General features: G+C 43.6%; 1 long non-coding RNA gene across 1 annotated transcript in view; it reads left to right on the top strand.

The window, feature by feature from the left end:
- Nucleotides 1-16,569, top strand: part of LOC110284101 — a 49,732-nt gene that overhangs the window by 21,384 nt on the left and 11,779 nt on the right. Inside the window, exons 2-4 of the long non-coding RNA XR_002376899.2 lie at nt 3,409-3,584; nt 3,876-3,971; nt 14,744-15,247. This is a non-coding gene — a long non-coding RNA (uncharacterized LOC110284101). The remainder of the gene's footprint in view (nt 1-3,408; nt 3,585-3,875; nt 3,972-14,743; nt 15,248-16,569) is intronic.

Here is a 16,569-nt window from a genome sequence, read left to right as displayed (position 1 = left end):
GAAGGGAAGGGAAGGGAAGGGAAGGGAAGGGAAGGGAAGGGAAGGGAAGAAGGGAAGGGAAGGGAAGGCATGGGAGGGAGGGGAGCCAGGACTAAAAGAAAGTCCCGGGGAGGGTTAGAGGCAGGACTTTCTGGCATGCATGGAGAAACAAGAGACTTGGTCTCCACCTGCATTTCAGCCTGTTGGTGTCAGAATCTCAAAAACTTTGTAATAGGACAGAAAGAGGAACTGTGAGATGAGAGGAAAAAGTAGAGAGGCCATGAGATGGCCCAGTGGGTTACTTTGCCACCAAGCCTAACAAACTAAGTTTGATCCACAGTCCCTACTGGATAAAAAGAGAAAACTAACTCCTGTGCTTTGTCCCCTGACCTCCACACATACTGTGGCACACCCCAACAATAAATAAAAAGTTCTATTTTTTAAAAAAGTAAATAGAACTAAAATGTCTGGGTTATCTATCTATCTATCTATCTATCTATCTATCTATCTATCTATCTATCTATCTATTTATGAGACAAGGTCTCACTATGTAGCTCTGGCTGATCTAGTACACAACATATAAACCAAGCTAACTTTGAGTTCACAGAGATCAGCCTGCCTCTTCCTCCCAAGTGCTGAGACTGAAGATGAGCATTACTGTGTCCAGCTGGGTTGATTTTAAAACAGACAGACAAACAAACAAACAAATCCACATCTGTGGAGCAAGAAAGATTTTTAAAATATTCCTTGTGAAAATAAGGCGGAGCTGGAGGAAGGAAGTGGGGACCATTCATTCTAGGCCCATTGAGAGGGTATAGGAAATCACCAGGGACTGATGGAGAAGAGGAGAACATTCTAGAAATAGAGGCAGTAAAATTGTTGTCAGCTCTAGACTTGCCCCCAATAGACTCAAGTATAGAAATCTCTGATAATCTCCCTGTTCAATTCACAATGCGAGGAGTTGGTGAGATGTGCAAGCATTTGTGGCTATGTACTTGGTATGCTAAGCACATGCAGTTATTTCCAGAGATAGCCTACCTTGCTGGCATGCCCCATGCCTTTAACCTCTTAATAGCCCACTAGTTTGAATTACTGGAATCAGGGGATGTCCCCTGCCCAGAAAACCCTCTGCTTCTGTCTTCCCAAAGTGGCGTCTATTCAAGGCAAACTGTTTAGCTTGCTAGGCACTTCTGTCAGGATCTGTGACTTGGCCTTGCTCAGCAGAAGGGAGACAGAAAGGAATACTTTGAAACTGTAGTGAGCCCTTGAGTTGATTTGGTTCTATTCTGGATACAAATATCAAGAAAAAGCCTCTGTCCCCATCTTGTTTACTGTGAAGGTGTGGGATGCTCTGCTCAAAGGTTTGCTGATTTGCCAGGCTGGCTGATACTGATACAGTACCACAGGCAGAGGAGGCCTGGGAACAGGAGGGAGAGCCACTTTCCTGGGGGTGCTGGGTAGATAAGGAGAGCCCCTGATGTACCCAACAGAGAGGGGATAAGGCAAGGGAACTGCTCAGATCCCAGCCTTGCCACCCATACAATGTGTTCCCTCTTCCCCGCATTTGGCTTTGATGCTTCAGGCCCCTAAAATAAAAGGACTGGAACAGATGATCTCAAAGGCCTCTTCCCCCAACATTCTTTGATTCAGGCATTTGGAGCATCTACAGATGCTGGAGAATGCTGCAAGGCATGAGTGCATGATAAGAAATGACAAGACTGCTGGGGAAGGGTGGAGTTCGTTTTCATTTATTTTCTTTTTGGCTCTAAAATGGCCTTTCTTAGGCTGTGTTATATGGAAATAGTATCATAAATATTCGAATGTGGTTGTTTGGAACTGTAAAACATCAAGAGACAGGATTTCTCTGTGTAGCCTTAGCTGTCTTAGAACTCACTTTGTAGACCAGGCCAGCTTCAAACTCAGAGATCTGCCTGTCTCTGCCTCCCAAATGTTTGTGCCACCACCACCTAGCCAGAACTGATTTCCAACTGCATTTTAATGATTCGTTATGAAGCATTTCCAAAGAGAATTAAGCATCCAAACAGAGAGGTGTCTAAATATAATGTACACAATAGATACTAACGACAGTACAAATGATGACAAACAAGTCTTATTAATTTTATGGCTCATTAGTAATTTCATTGCATATTGAAATGATCATTTTCATATGTTAGTCTAAATAAAATATGTGATTAAAATTAATGTCACCTATTTCTTCTTCCTGTTGTAAATGCCACATGTGGGCTGGCTTTGTGTTGTCACTGGAATACACTGCTCTTAGGAGTAGGGTGGGAAAGGGGCTGGCCAGGCTTAGAGTCATTTACTTTATATATTTCTGTATTGTTTGATTTTTGTCCTAGTACACATGGCTTACTTTCATCATTTATAAAGACCAATAAAAGATCTATGAGTCACTCAAGCAAAGTTAGTTCCTATGATGGTGTATGTATATATTGTACGTATATGGATGGCTATCCATGTATGTGCCTGTGTGTAAGGGTAAACACATACAGAAGTCAGAGGTAGACCGGCTTCGATTGCTTTCCACCTCAGTCTTTGAGGCAGTATCTCTCTCTGAGGCTGGAGCTCACCGACTAGGGATCCTCCTGTGTCCAGCTATACAGCGTCGGGATTACAGGTGTCCCATGTGCTTGCCTTTTTACATATGAGGATCAAAGATCTGAACACGGGTTCTCATGCTTGTGCAGCTGAGCCATCTCCCAAGCCCCCTAAAATATCTTTGGAGACCTCAAGCAAACTGTGAGAATCTTCCCCCTAATTCATTCCTGTGAGAGCGTTGGCAGAGTCTGAAATAAAAGTTTTCCCATTAGTGACAATGAAACTTCCCGGGTATCTCTCTGATTTACCAGCAGTTTCTAATCGCCTGACCCCCTCCCTTTTTTTTATTACTGCTATCATTAACAAGGTACCCCTACTTGACAGCCATCCCAGCTGGGTTGGTAAGGAAATGTTTCCAGGGAGTAGGAGTTAAGCCCAGGAGACCTGGGGAAAAGGGGGAAAAAGATAAATAACCCTTAAAGAAATTTCTCTTCTTTTTCTTTTCTTCCAATTCCCTCCTTATACCATATCAAGATTCCCCAAAGCATTGGGGTCTGTAGCTCTAGGCTGAACTTCTTACCTTCCTAATTGACATAGCCAGGATTTGAGCCTTCCCCCCACAGACATGTCTGTGTTACACATAAACATGCACTGGTTGTAACAGTATCACTTTCAAAGGAGCACTAATCTGCTGAAGTCATCCAGTCAGAAAACATTTGCTTGTCCGCGTCTTATGTCTGATCTGCGTGTGTAAAAAGAAGAAAATTGGGAGGGAAGAAAGAAGGAAAGACTAAGAGCAATTGTACTTCTTTGCTGCAGTGGGAGCAGGGCTGTCTCACATATCCCAGGCTTGTCTCCTTTTGCTATTAGGACTGGAATGACCTTGAACTTCTGATCCTCCTGCCTCCACTTCCTGAGCAGCAGGATTACAAAACAGGAGCTACCTACCCTGCCTGGTTTCGGCAGGGCTGGAGATGGGATGCAGGGATTTGTACGAGCTGGAGATGGCAATGCTGCCCACTGACTCGCCTCCCCAGCCTGCAACAGTGAGTTTACACAACTGGGCTTTGCCAATATAAAACTAATTTTCTGACTCTTCTTCGTTGCATCATCAGCTTTTACATTGTGTACCCTCTGCTTAAAAAAGCAAGCTACAGGCTCTCTATGCAAACCTAAAGATGCCTCACTTGAAGGTTAGGGAGGAAGTGGCTGGGTTGGAATGGACATCAGGGTAGCTGCATTGAAAGTTTTTTGTGTGTCTTCAAAACTGTGTGGGACTCATATCACCAACACCATCTCCCTGGATCATATTTGTCTGTTTTTGTCTTTCTAGCTAGACTGAAGAATCTAGTAAGTCACCACTATGGCCAGTACCCAGATAAGTCCAGCCAACACCCGGCTCAGTGAAGATGTACCGATAACTCCATGAAAGAGTGAGTGAAGAAATGACTGGACTTGTTCTCTAAACACTGATGAAATTAAGAGTCCATCACAACGAAGGGCTTAAATACACTGATAGTACTGTCTTGTCACAGACCAAATGAAGTGTCTCTAGTGGGCCATCAGCCTGCTAAACAAAGGGAAACTGAGACACATACATCCCTGCTTTGGTTTACAATCTGGGAAGAGAAAGAGGCTGGAGGTTAGGTATCAGTAAACTAAATGGGAACCTCTAGTAAGCTCTTTGAGCAGTAGAATGAGGTTTATAATGGAAAATAGAGGGGGCTAGACCAACTTAACCAATGTCTGTCCCCTTCAAGGGACAGTTAAGGTGAAAAGCAAGGGTGATAAAATCCAACACTTTTTCCCCCTAGTGTTGGGGCTCAAACTTTTGGACTTACCTGCCAGGCATACATCCTACGGCTGTGCCACATTATACCCTTGGGGGTCACTATTAAACTATTAAATCCTACAGGAGGAGGGAATGACTTGGGGGGGGAGAGACAGACAGACAGACAGGGACAGACACAGAGACAGAGACGGACAGAGAGTTGAACATTCCAAGCACCTGGCGCAGGGCCAGCTGCCCGTGCCACTCACTGCTAAGACGAGTAAGAGCCTGAACTGGGATTAAGTCACATGAATCGGAGAGCACACTAATCTGTGTGCCCCACCTCGGGTCGCCATCTGTGGGAACCCACGTGCTGAGAGTGGGAAAGAGTGACCCCTCTTACATGCTGGACAGTGTCTGTAGGAGAGGATGCTGTGGTGAGGACGGATAGCTGGCCAGCAGGAGGCTGGTGGGCTTCACTCACTTCTTGCAAAGCCTTTCTGATCTGCTCTCATTCTGAATTTTCTGTGTTAAAAATATGCCCTCCCCCCGAAAGTTGTTATACATGGAGGGGATTCCAGGTATTTAACAGTTGAGAATTCTCACATTTCAACTTGCACACAGTGGTCTTTTTTAATGTTTTTGGCCATTGCTTTTTAAAAATTATATTTTTTAAATTATGTGCAGGTGTGTGTGTGTGTGTGTGTGTGTGTGTGTGTGTGTGTGTGTGCGCGCGCACCTGTGGATTACTGCCCAGGAATCCAGGTGCCCATGGAGGGCAGAGGTATTGGATCCCTTGGAGCTGGAGTTACAGAGCTGTGGGCTGACTGAAGTGGATGCTAGGAATTGCACTTGGTCCTCTGGAAGAACAGCAAGCGTTCTTAACTGCTGAGCCATCTCTCTTGCCTGCCATCAAGTTTTATAAGTTAAACTAAAGAAAAAGTTATATATTATACACACACACACACACACACACACACACAAACACACACACATGTTTATCCTATCACAATCCTGTGACCATGATCAGGAATTGGTTTTTCTCCCTGATTTTTATGAAATATAAGCTTAATGAAATAAAATGTAAATAATTCAGGGGAAATGTTTGACATAATTTAATCTCATAGATTACCACTGCTAATATTTTGGTTATTTGTTCATTTGTTCATTTACTGTTTTCTTCAGACAGAGTCTAACTCTGTAGCTCAGGCTGGCCTTAAGTTGTAGAAATCCTCCTGCCTCAGCCTCCTGAGTGCTGGGATTGCAGGTGTATGGCACCATATTCCTCTCCATTGATAATATTTAATGATCCTGCCTTCTCAGTTAACCAATGCTCTCTTGACCAATATTTTGGTTGTGACTGTTCATTATATAATTAACTTTGTATCCAAATATGTATGGAATTTTTACTTGCCTGTCATCATCCAGGGGAATTGCTTGATATTTCAAAATCTAACATATAACAGTGTTTCTTACCCAGTACCTAAAAGTAAGATGTTCTTTGCAAACACCTGGCCAAGAAATTTGAATAATGTTCCAAGGGGGTAAACATGAAGTACAAACAAAAAAAATATAGAAGTGTTCCTTCACTTCATAAAAGAATTTCTGTCAAGTTTCACTTATTATCAACTATCTATCTGGAAGGCATAATGGGAGTTGAGGAGGTATGTCTATGGATTCCTAATGCCCTATGATTGAGTTATTGATTGATTGATTTTAATTTTAGTTTGTTTCCCGGAGATGAGTCCCATGAACTTTTGCACACATGCTCTACTACTGCTCCATGTTCCCAGACCCACTAACCTACTAACCAGGCATTCTTAGTGACCCATGTCTGTGACTCCAGCACTCATTCAAGGCTAGACTGGGCTACATGGCAAGGTACCATCTCAAATAAAACAAGCAAACAAACAAAGAAGAAACCATCTTGTTCTGTTGTAAGTGTAGAGAGCTCCCAACCACAATGCCACCCTCGGGCCAAGAATGCAGACAGATCGAGGTATGGGGCCAAGGCAGAGTTCTGTACACCCAGAAGTCAGAAGTGAGTCGGATGGAAGGATGTTACCAGTAGGAAGGCCAGGGCTAGGGAAAGGAACCCTCAATAGATTGTTCTGCAATTAAACAGAGCGGAGCCAAGGCCTGGCTGGTTTTGTGCTGGGTCAGCCTCTGTCTCCACGCCAGCGGCCCACACCAATCCATTCCGCCCCCAAACCTGACGTTCTCCTTGGTTACAAGCTGGTGATTTTCAAAAAGACTTTTCTGTTTCTTTTTCGGCCGTAGCAACCTGTTCTCTTAAATAGCTTCTTTATCTGGTGCGGTAATTACGGTCTGTGACTAACTGCTGCAGTTCATAAACACGGGGTTTACCGTTAGGGTCAGTAGTTCTCGGTCTTGTCTGAATGGCAACTCCCCCAGCTGAGCTCAGCACTGAGCAAGGTACCTCTCCTTCCGCACTGGGCTGGTTCTCCCTGGTGCGATTCACCGTGGGAGGGTTCCAGTCGTCTGTTATAAAAAGAGGTCACATTTTTATTAAAATTGAAGTCTAATACCAAAACACGCTTCAAGAGGTTGTTGCCTGGACATTTTAATTTCCCCTTAAACTTCTTTTCATGTTCCAAATGATCGGCAGTGTGCACACATCTCTTGTATATTCAGGAAGAGAGAGGAAAAAAATGTCTTTTCAAAAAGTAATTCATAGGGGCTGGTGAGATAGCTCAGATGGTAAAGGCATTTATAGCGCAAGCTGGACAACATGAGCGCCATCCCGGGAACCCACGCGGTGGAAGGAGAGAACTGCTTCCCCAAAGCTGCCCTCTGATTTCCATGTAGTTGTTATGGTATGTGTGCCCTCCTTCCATCCACACAATAAAGACTATAAAAACGTTTTTTTTTTTTTTCAAGACAAGGTTTCCTTGTGTAGTCCTGACTGTCCTAGAACTCTCTCTTTAGACCAGGCTGGCCTCGAACTCACAGAGATCTGTCTGCATCTGCCTCTCAAGTGCTGGGATTAAAGGCATGCACCACCACTGCCTGGCCCAAGTATAGAACTTTTAAAAGAAAATGTCATAGAAAATTTACAGGATCTAAGTTCGGAGAAGAGGGTTCTTAGACAATGTCAAAAGCATAACCCACATGGAACAATTGGTAAAATTAACTTTACACATTTTTTTAAAATTCCCCAAGAAAGTCTTTGCTAAAAGAAGCAGATGATGAGATGACCTGCTGTGGAAAACCTCTGCAAGCCATACATTCTAAGACTAGAATCTATTTTGATTTTATGTAATTCTCAAATTTTGATATATAAAGTTAGAAGGAGAAAAAATACAAAATTAAAAACTAAGCCAATGAAAAGCTTATTGGAACAGTGGAGGCAAAAACATAGGGATGTCCAGTTGTAGGTAGGCTGAGATAGTAGGATTGAGGCTCCCAAGCCAGCCTAGGTTACCCAGCAAGATCAAGTCATTGTGACTCCTCCCCCCTCACCCAAACAATGCTGAGAATTCAAAGAGGTAGATCATAGCTGTGTTGCTAGTGAGAGCCTCAATCAGTGGTTCTCAACCGGTAGGTCAGGATCCCTCCTGAATGATCTGTTTACTGGGGTCACCTAGGACTCAGCAGACACCACAAATATTTACATTATGATTCATAACAGCAGCAAAATTACAGTTATGAAGTAGCAATAAAAATAACTATATGGTTGAAGGTCACCACAACATGAAGAACTGTATTAAAGGGTCACAACATTAGGAAGGTTGAGAACCACTGCCTTAAATGGTCCATCCTCTCTGAAGCTAGTTTGGTACTCTCTTAAAAACTAAGCATATGTATCCTGTCCATGATATGACTGCAATCGTATTTCTTGCCTTTTATCCCAGAGTAAAGAAAGTTCATAACCTACACAACCCTCCACCCACCAGTGTTAATAGCCACAGGACATCCTGCTGGCTGGAAACAGAGGATCAAAAAGTCAAATACTGTATGACTCTCCCTATCTAATTATAAACAGCCTAGACATGGCAACATGGCCGAGATGGAGAAATGGAGCGATTGCCATTGGTTAGGATCGGTAGGTAGAGGTGTGAATTAAAGACTGGCAGGAAAAAGAGCATCTTAAGGAAGAAATGGCTGTGACTCTTTGTTTCAGTTCTAACAAGTCTCCCAGGGTTAGAATAGCAAACATTGATTGTATCAATGTCAACTTCCTGGATTCCATTTGGACACAGTAATGTAAGATTATAACCACTGAGGGGAAACCCAGTACTAGGACCTGGCCTACTATCTTTGCAACTTCCTGTGAATGGCTCATGCTTTTCAAACAAAAAGCCTTTTGAAAGGGCAATTTATGCTGTGCGGAAAACTATAGAAGATGGAGAGAAATATAAAATTGTTATTTTTAAAATTTAGAACCTTTGGGTATTTGTTTTAAGATATTGGAAGTTATTGTTTAATTTCTGGTTTTGATCCTCACTGCCAAAGACATGATTGACATAACATAAGCCACTTCTTTAAATTTTTTCTATTATGATTATTGCATGCTTTTGCAGAGGTCAGAAAACTTATAGGAGTGGATTCTGTTCTTTCATGTAAATGACTAGGATTGAACTCCGATCCTCAGCCTTGGTAGCAAGCCCCTTTACCCATATTTGCGTCCTCACTACTGTATTATTTCAGAACATTTTCACCATACTCAAGCAAACCCTGAACCCATTTCCAAGCTCTGTTCGTTTTCCTTTGTGTCTAACCTGTGGGCTGTGACCTCTTTTGGGGGTTACCTAAGACCATCAGAAAACACAGATATTTACATTACAATTCATAATGGTAGCAAAATTACAGTTATGAAGTAGCAACAAAAACAATTTTATGGTTGAGGGGGGGTCACTACAACATGAGGAACTGTATTAAAGGGTTGCAGCATTAGGAAGATTGAGAGCCACTGCCCTAGCCCCTGCCGACCACAAATCTGCATACTGCCTCTCCATTTATGTCTGCTTTTTTTTCACTGAGTATGTTGTTTTTAAGGCTTCTTAGTTCTGTAGCTCACAACAGTAGACCATTCCTTTTTTATGAATAAATATTATTCCACACATGGATATGTATAATTTTGTATTTTGTAACATTTTTACTTCCCTTCTCTTCCTTTACAGTCTCTTTTATAAGTAATTAGTTTAACTAACTCTCTTCAGCCCAACCTTGTGATCCGTAGCCTCTTCACCATTCCCCCCCAAGGCTGGCATATATGTTCATTTGAACCCCTTATGTCTAGGTCTCCCAGTACCTTACAGCAGCTGAAGTAAAGCTGCTTCATTGGATGGGCCCTGATATGGAATGCACAGGATCTGTATCCACACAGCTCATCAAGAACTCAGAAGCCCGGTGGATTGAATGGTTTAGGGAGACTATCTCCATGTCTGCCAGGATCAGAGCTAAGTCAGTGACTTCTGACACACAGGCTTGGCCCATCCCTGGAAAACACTAAATATCATTCCCAAAGCCACTTTTCCAAAGCTATTGATTGATTGATTGATTGACATGAACTCTACCTTGAAAGTCTCTCTTCTCTATGTTTGTACCCAAGTCCAGAATATTATAGCATCAGGAATTCATCTGTTTCTAACAACCATGATTTTCTCTCCCCACTGGCACAGGTAGACCATGCTGACTGCCTACACCCTGCAACTTGAGTAGACTTTATGGTATGCCAAGAACCACCTGAAGCCATCACATTTGGTACTTAGCATTCTCACAAGTGAAAACAGATTCAGGAGAGCAGACTCCAAATCTTTCAGGATCCATTCTGAAATTATATCTCTGTTGTGTAACAGTTCCCTCAAGATTGAAACATTCCATCTTTGGTGGAAGATCCTTAAACCAGAAGGTTAGCAGTTCAAAATAGCTTCAGGAAGTCCCTGAAACTGACCAGATTCACTAGGCCCCTCCCTACCAGATTAAACAATGAAGTAGAGAGTCCCTCTGAGACCCACTGAGGTGCAGAGGAGGCTGAGACCAGATCAACTGCTTGGAAAAAAGCAGAAACTCCCTGAGCTATCTGGAAGAGGCTTAGACCAGACTCACTTGGTCTAAAAGAAAGTATATTCTTCAGTGTTTGAGCTGCCTGCAGGCTGTACAGTGTGTTCCAGGTACCCAGCTTTGTGAGCTGTCAATCATGCTGGGGTGGGCTTTGTTGATGCAACTGTCTGTGAGTCATTTCTGCTCCTAATCCTATAAGTAACCCCAATAAAACTCATTGGTTGAACAAGTTGGACTTTTGTGGTATCTGTACTTTGGTCTGTCATGGGGTCCCTATCTGGGGGGGAGGAGATTTGTGATTCATCTTCCCAGGAAAAGGTTTGTCACACAACAATCACCATGAGAGGCAGGATTTACCAGTCAAATCTTACAAGCATCGATCCACCAGCCTTCCTATGCTCCCTTTTGATTATCAGTTGGACTTTGATTTTAGTTTCCTCGTCTTTAAAATGGGCACAAAATAAATAAAAGCAGCCTCTTAAGGTTGTTTTTAAAGACCACAAAAATGATTTCTGTGACTCTGAGAACTATTCTACCTGACCTACGGTGAAGGCCATGTTGGCTGTCCTCATGATTTTATTAGTATGCTGTATTTTAAGACTAGGAAAGTGCTGTGGTTTGATGTGAAATGTTCCCTACAGCCGTGACATTTGAACACTCAGCCCATTTTGGAAAGATTGCACAATCTTTTAGGAGACAGCGTCTCCTAATGAGTCTCTGGGAGCAGGCCTTGAGCTTCTAGAGTCCAGCTCTGCTTCCTGCTCACCTTCTGCTTCCCAGGTACAGACACAGTGTGGTCAGCAGCCTCTGGTTCCTGCTGCTTCCCCACCATAGCTGCATCCCCTTGAACTGCAAATAAACCCTTCCTCCCTTAATCTGCTTCTTGTCTTGTATTTCATCACAACAAGAAAAGAAGCTAAGGCAGTGCCATCCACCCACCTTGGGATTCTGCCAGCAAAGTTATCACCAGATGAGGTCTCCTGCTTGTGGCCCTTCACAAGTGTGAGCCACAATAAGGCCATCTACATGTCTTCCTATGGATGAGACTGTCCTCATGTAAAACTCACAAAGCCAAGTCTCCGCTAACAATTGCACTGATGAAGTGTGCTAAGCCTACACCACTAAACTGCCTGGGATGAAGGGTATGATCCACATGAATGGGACTGGGGATAATATAGAGTGAGGGTAGCCACCCAAATGTTTGAATACAGTGTGGTTCCATTCACCTGGAAGCAGAGCACAGAGATGCAGAAATGAAGGCCCATGGCTGACGACCCAGACTACAGTCCAGTTCTCTACCATATGAGCCACACTTCCCCAAACAGTCATTCCTTTCTGTCAGAGACCTGCAAGTCACCTCCCTGCAGATAACTGTGTCCTTAGAATCATTCTGAACAGCCTGATGCTATGTTCCGTGGAGATGAAGAGGAAAGATGTGCATACGTTTTGGGTTCTGGCTTGATTAAGATTCAATCAGCAATCAGAAAACCCTGTAGGCTCAAAATGACTAGGAATGGCTGCTGCTGCTGCTGCTGCTGCTGCTGCTGCTGCTGCTTCTGATGGACGAACATGGAAATAGGATGCCAGGCATTCAACTGAACTTAGCTCTATCTTTCTCCCCACCCCCCAGTACCTCTAAGTTATCACAAGGACTGTGGAGCATTGTCCTAGAGGGTTCCAAGGACAGGAGCAGAGAGCCCATCAGCTTTGGGTATTTCATCATCCTCTTAGAGAATTTGAAGGTGTTCAATCTCTGGTTCTTCACTGGGGTGTGTGTGTGTGTGTGTGTGTGTGTGTGAGGCAGACAGACACAAAGACACACAGACACACAGAGAGACAGACCGACAGACAGACAGACACAGACAGACAGACAGAAAAGAAAAGAAAAGAATAGAATAGAAAAGAAAAGAAAAGAAGAGAAGAGAAGAGAAAAGAAAAGAAAGAAGAAAGATAATTTGTACACATGAATGCAGTGCTATTAGAACCCAGATGAGGGTGTCAGATTCTCCTGGAGCTGGAGTTACAGGTAGGTAAGCCACCTTATGTGAATGCCAGGAACTGACCTTGCATCCATGCCATTAACCACTGAACCACTTCTCCAGCTACTTGCTGATTTTTTCTTATACTGCAAACAAACAAACAAACAAACAAACAAACAAATAAGCAAACTTAAATGACTTTTAAGCATTTCAGAAGCCAGGCCTTCTCTCTATGCAACCTTGGGCTTCACATGAGCAATCTTAACTTTTTCTTGTACCCTGAATATTTCTGCAAATGCATTTAAATCAAGAGGCAAAAGTATCAGTGTTATGCAGAAGGCAACAGTACGTTAGGAATGCCATGGCGAATCGAGCTATACTCTGAGAGCAGATTAAAGTTGTTTGAAATGCTTCAAAGAGAAGGAAAACTTTAATCCCCCAAAGGCCTCCATCAAATCCATATTCCTTAATTTCAGAAAAATTCCCAAGTCATTTAAAAGGCCCAAATATCGTTTTACAATTTGGAAAGGAGTAACAGAGAACCTTTCTAATGTTTGCTCAACATTCTTCCTTCCTTTAAGGGCTCAGTAAAGCTAAGTCTCCCTTGCGGAGACAGGCCTAAGTGGACTGATGGCCCTCCTGTATTGGGGGTAGGGACAGCCTTCCCTAGGGCTCTGTCTTGCGTTCATGCCTAATGACTACCTGGAGAATTCCTTCAAACTGCAGAGTCAGGCGGTTTCACTGTTATTTCTGGTCGAGATTCGCATGTCTGTCACTGTGTGGAAGAATGCCCAGTCTTTCCAGAATGCAACACTGAAGGAGAGAAAGTTTCCAAGTGAGAAGACAAACAAGGCAGGCTACAAGTGGGACTGTGCTTGGTCATTGACTCCATAGCTCAGAGGCAAACTCACGTCCTCATCCTTTGCTGCCTATGGAAACCCTTAGTTACAGCTAAGGACCCCAGTGGTCACAAGGAAGAAGGTCATGGAGCTACCAACATGGCCAGTACTGGGCCTAAGATTCCATATGCACTACCTCTTTCGAAAGCATTGAGACAAATACCTTGTTAAGAGTTCTGTATTACAAATGAGAAAATCAAGGTGTAGACCAGGCTAACTAAATTGCCTGTTGTCATAGCTACTTAGTATTTGATCAGGATTCAAACACTGATTTTTTTTAACTGTGTGTGTGTTTAGTGTGTTGTGTGTGTTTACAGGTGTGCAGCTTTTCCAAAGCATAGTAGAAAGGACCAGACACTATGAATTACATGGTAATGAATGCATTTCCCAGGGTTCTGGTTAAGATAATTATTCATTTAATCCTTCCCAGTAGAGTTAAATGGCATATACTCCTCTGACCCAGGAAAAACTTTCTTCTCCATTGGCCTCTTAGCTCCTGCTTCCTTCCCCCTGCCTCTGCAGCTCCGAGGTGGTAGGTGTATGCTGACTACACTTTGCCTTGCCGCCGGTCTACCCTGACACCAAACCCATGGAGGCGATGAAGATAGGGGGAAATTTCAATTGTCATTTGTGTTCGTTGGAGGAGAAGATACAAGAGGGATTCACCCCACTGGCTTAGCGCACAACTCCAGAACACTGATCTCAGACCACAGCTCCATCACTGATTGCCAGTAATCCTGCTCCAGAGGTGATAGAGTGGCCTTCCTTTTAAAAGGGAGATTAGAAAAAAAAAATCTCTGAAGAAACAGCACTTGCTTTAGTGCTCTGAAAAGCTGGCATCCTTCCAGGACAGACTTATGTACTTGGAAGAAAAAAAAGAGAGAGAAAGAGATGGGATTTGGGCCAAGAATGGTCCTACAAACGAGAGAAATATAGAGCAGGCAGCTGGAGCAGAGCAGCCAAGTGGTACCACCAGCTGCAGGCCCATTAATTAACGTTCCCTGGTATGTGGCGGTTCCCGTGACCTTGATTCTTGTTGAATTTACAGAGATAATTTTAACAGAGCCTCTACTTTTCTCACTGGAGTATATTTATCCAAGGAGTACCTTACATATTTCCCCTCATCTCTCCAAGCAGTAAATTTATTCTAATTGCAAAGAGATATAGTAAACGCCTGATTGAAAGCTCAGCAGTTTATAGAGATTTATTTCTGGGGCTTAAGGGGATTTTTAGAGTGTGTGACTGGTAGAGGGGTTTGAGGAGAGCTGTGGGGAAAGGAGCCTAAGAGAAAATGTAGGTTTAATGAATCTATAAAATGACCCCGTTGTAGATAAATGTTACTCCAAAAGAGTTTAAACAGCCTGACTGCAGCCAGCCTCCGTGACAGTCAGTCTGATGTGAGGTGTCTATAGCTTCTCTTTGGGTTTCCCTGGGATAGTTGTTATTCTCTGCTCACAGACGTGGGGTGTGTGGATGGGGACTGGGTAGAAAGTGAATTTAACTGCACGTTTCCAAGTACTAACTTACAGGTTTGAGAAGAGGCTCAAAGGAACTACCAACACCTGCCCTGCAAGCCGCTGCCATCTCAGAATCCCAGAAGCTCTGGACAGCCTGCCCTCTGTCTCTGGGTTTCCAACCAGCAATGGGGAGTCTTTTAGAGCCTAAGGCTCTCCCAGCTAATGATGAGATAGACGGATGCTTCAACCCTAATGGGGCCTTCTGCTTAAAATAGGCTTTGCACACACACACACACACTACTGAACTTTCCCCCGAAAACCCTCCAGGCTTTTGATCCCAGGAGAGACATTCATCTTTTTTGCAGCTGCTTTGCAAGTTCCGCTGGGGCTGAATTTCAGGACTCCCAACTGTTAAACTGGTTACATTGTAAATCTAGTCACAGTGCTGAAATGGAGACATCTGTCCTGGAAGAAGAGGAAAGATGGGAAAGAGTCTCAAGTAGAAGATATGGGGAGCAAGACCAGAGTGAAGACACCCACACCTCGCTCCCTAGCCACAAGTTGTTTGATGTGTAGGTCAGTCTTTTTTTCTTTCTTTTTTTTAGGACTTGATATGGGGGAACCTTGGAGACAACTGTTCAACCTTTTCACTGTGAAGCTCAGCCAGCAGTGACAAAATTAGTAGTGGTGTCACGAGGTGTCAGGGGACAACATTTCTTTTGTACCCTGTGACTTGAGTGGGAATCACTTCTACGTTATTTAGCCCCTGAGTAGACTCCATCTATTAATGGAGAGAATGAGATTCGACACATCTGCATTGAAACCTTTAGAAGTGGAATCTGAACCCTCATTCCTTTTGTGTTTGTTTCTTTGGCTCCATCTGTACATGTGAGGTCCCTCCCTACTGTACGAAACTGTAGCTCCTGTTCATTGTAACCCTTGCATTTGGGGGATACGGTGCTGATAGGCGTTCTGAGTGTTTCTAGCTTGGGGGTGCTGCTGGCGAGGCTCAGAAAACATTTGTGGGCATGTGTGCAGATGCATGTGAGAGTTCAACTTGTCTAGTGAGCAAAAGGTCAAGGCTATCCCTAAATTTAAGGACAAAGTCAGCAAGATCTGTCCCTTGTTCGCTCATTCACCAAATACAAACCAAGAAACTGCTGCCAAGTACCAGAACTATTTGGATGTGTCAGGCTGGCAAAGTTATAGAAGCATGCACATACACTGAAGGTTAGAATCAGACATTTCAAATACATGGGACAGCAGCTATGGGGAGAGGAGAGTCTTTTGATATTGTGAAGGGTTTCATGCATGTCAGAGCAGCTCAGAATTGGCCATCAATTGTATAAACAGGAACTGGGACAAACTATAGCCATAGACTATAGAGTCATTATGATCTGGCCAATCCTGGGTCATGTCTCCATGACTATACCAGCTGGCTCGTGTGGCTGCTGATAAGCACAGTGGTGTGATAGCCAGCCTCGGCTCTATCCCTGTGACTTTAGTCTGTCCTCTGTTGCTCCAGCTTCACCATATTTTCCTCTCAACAAATCAGCCTCTGATGCAAGCTTGGTTCTGCGAGTTAGGCCACATCACAACTTGGGCTTGGGTTGGACCTTGAGTTACTGCAGTGGGCACGGCACTGTCAGGGTGCTGCCTAGATCTCCAGTCCTGCCTTGGGCACTGTTATGGATTAGTTAGGGTTCTCTAAAGGAACAGAACTGATTTATTAGAGCGGCTTACAAGTTGGGATCCAGCAATGGCTGTCTCCTGCCCAAAAGGCCAAAGATCAGGTCGTTGTTCATCCTACACAATGGATGTCTCATCTGTACTGGAGTTCCAGTCTTCCATATTCATTGCAATCCTAAAGACAGAGGTTCTAATACCAGAAAGGGAGT

This window comes from Mus caroli, chromosome 2 (assembly GCF_900094665.2).
Source record: "Mus caroli chromosome 2, CAROLI_EIJ_v1.1, whole genome shotgun sequence".
In the NCBI taxonomy this organism is placed as follows: domain Eukaryota; kingdom Metazoa; phylum Chordata; class Mammalia; order Rodentia; family Muridae; genus Mus; species Mus caroli.
Note: the sequence above shows the minus strand (reverse complement) of the source record. Positions and strands in the feature narration are given on the sequence as shown.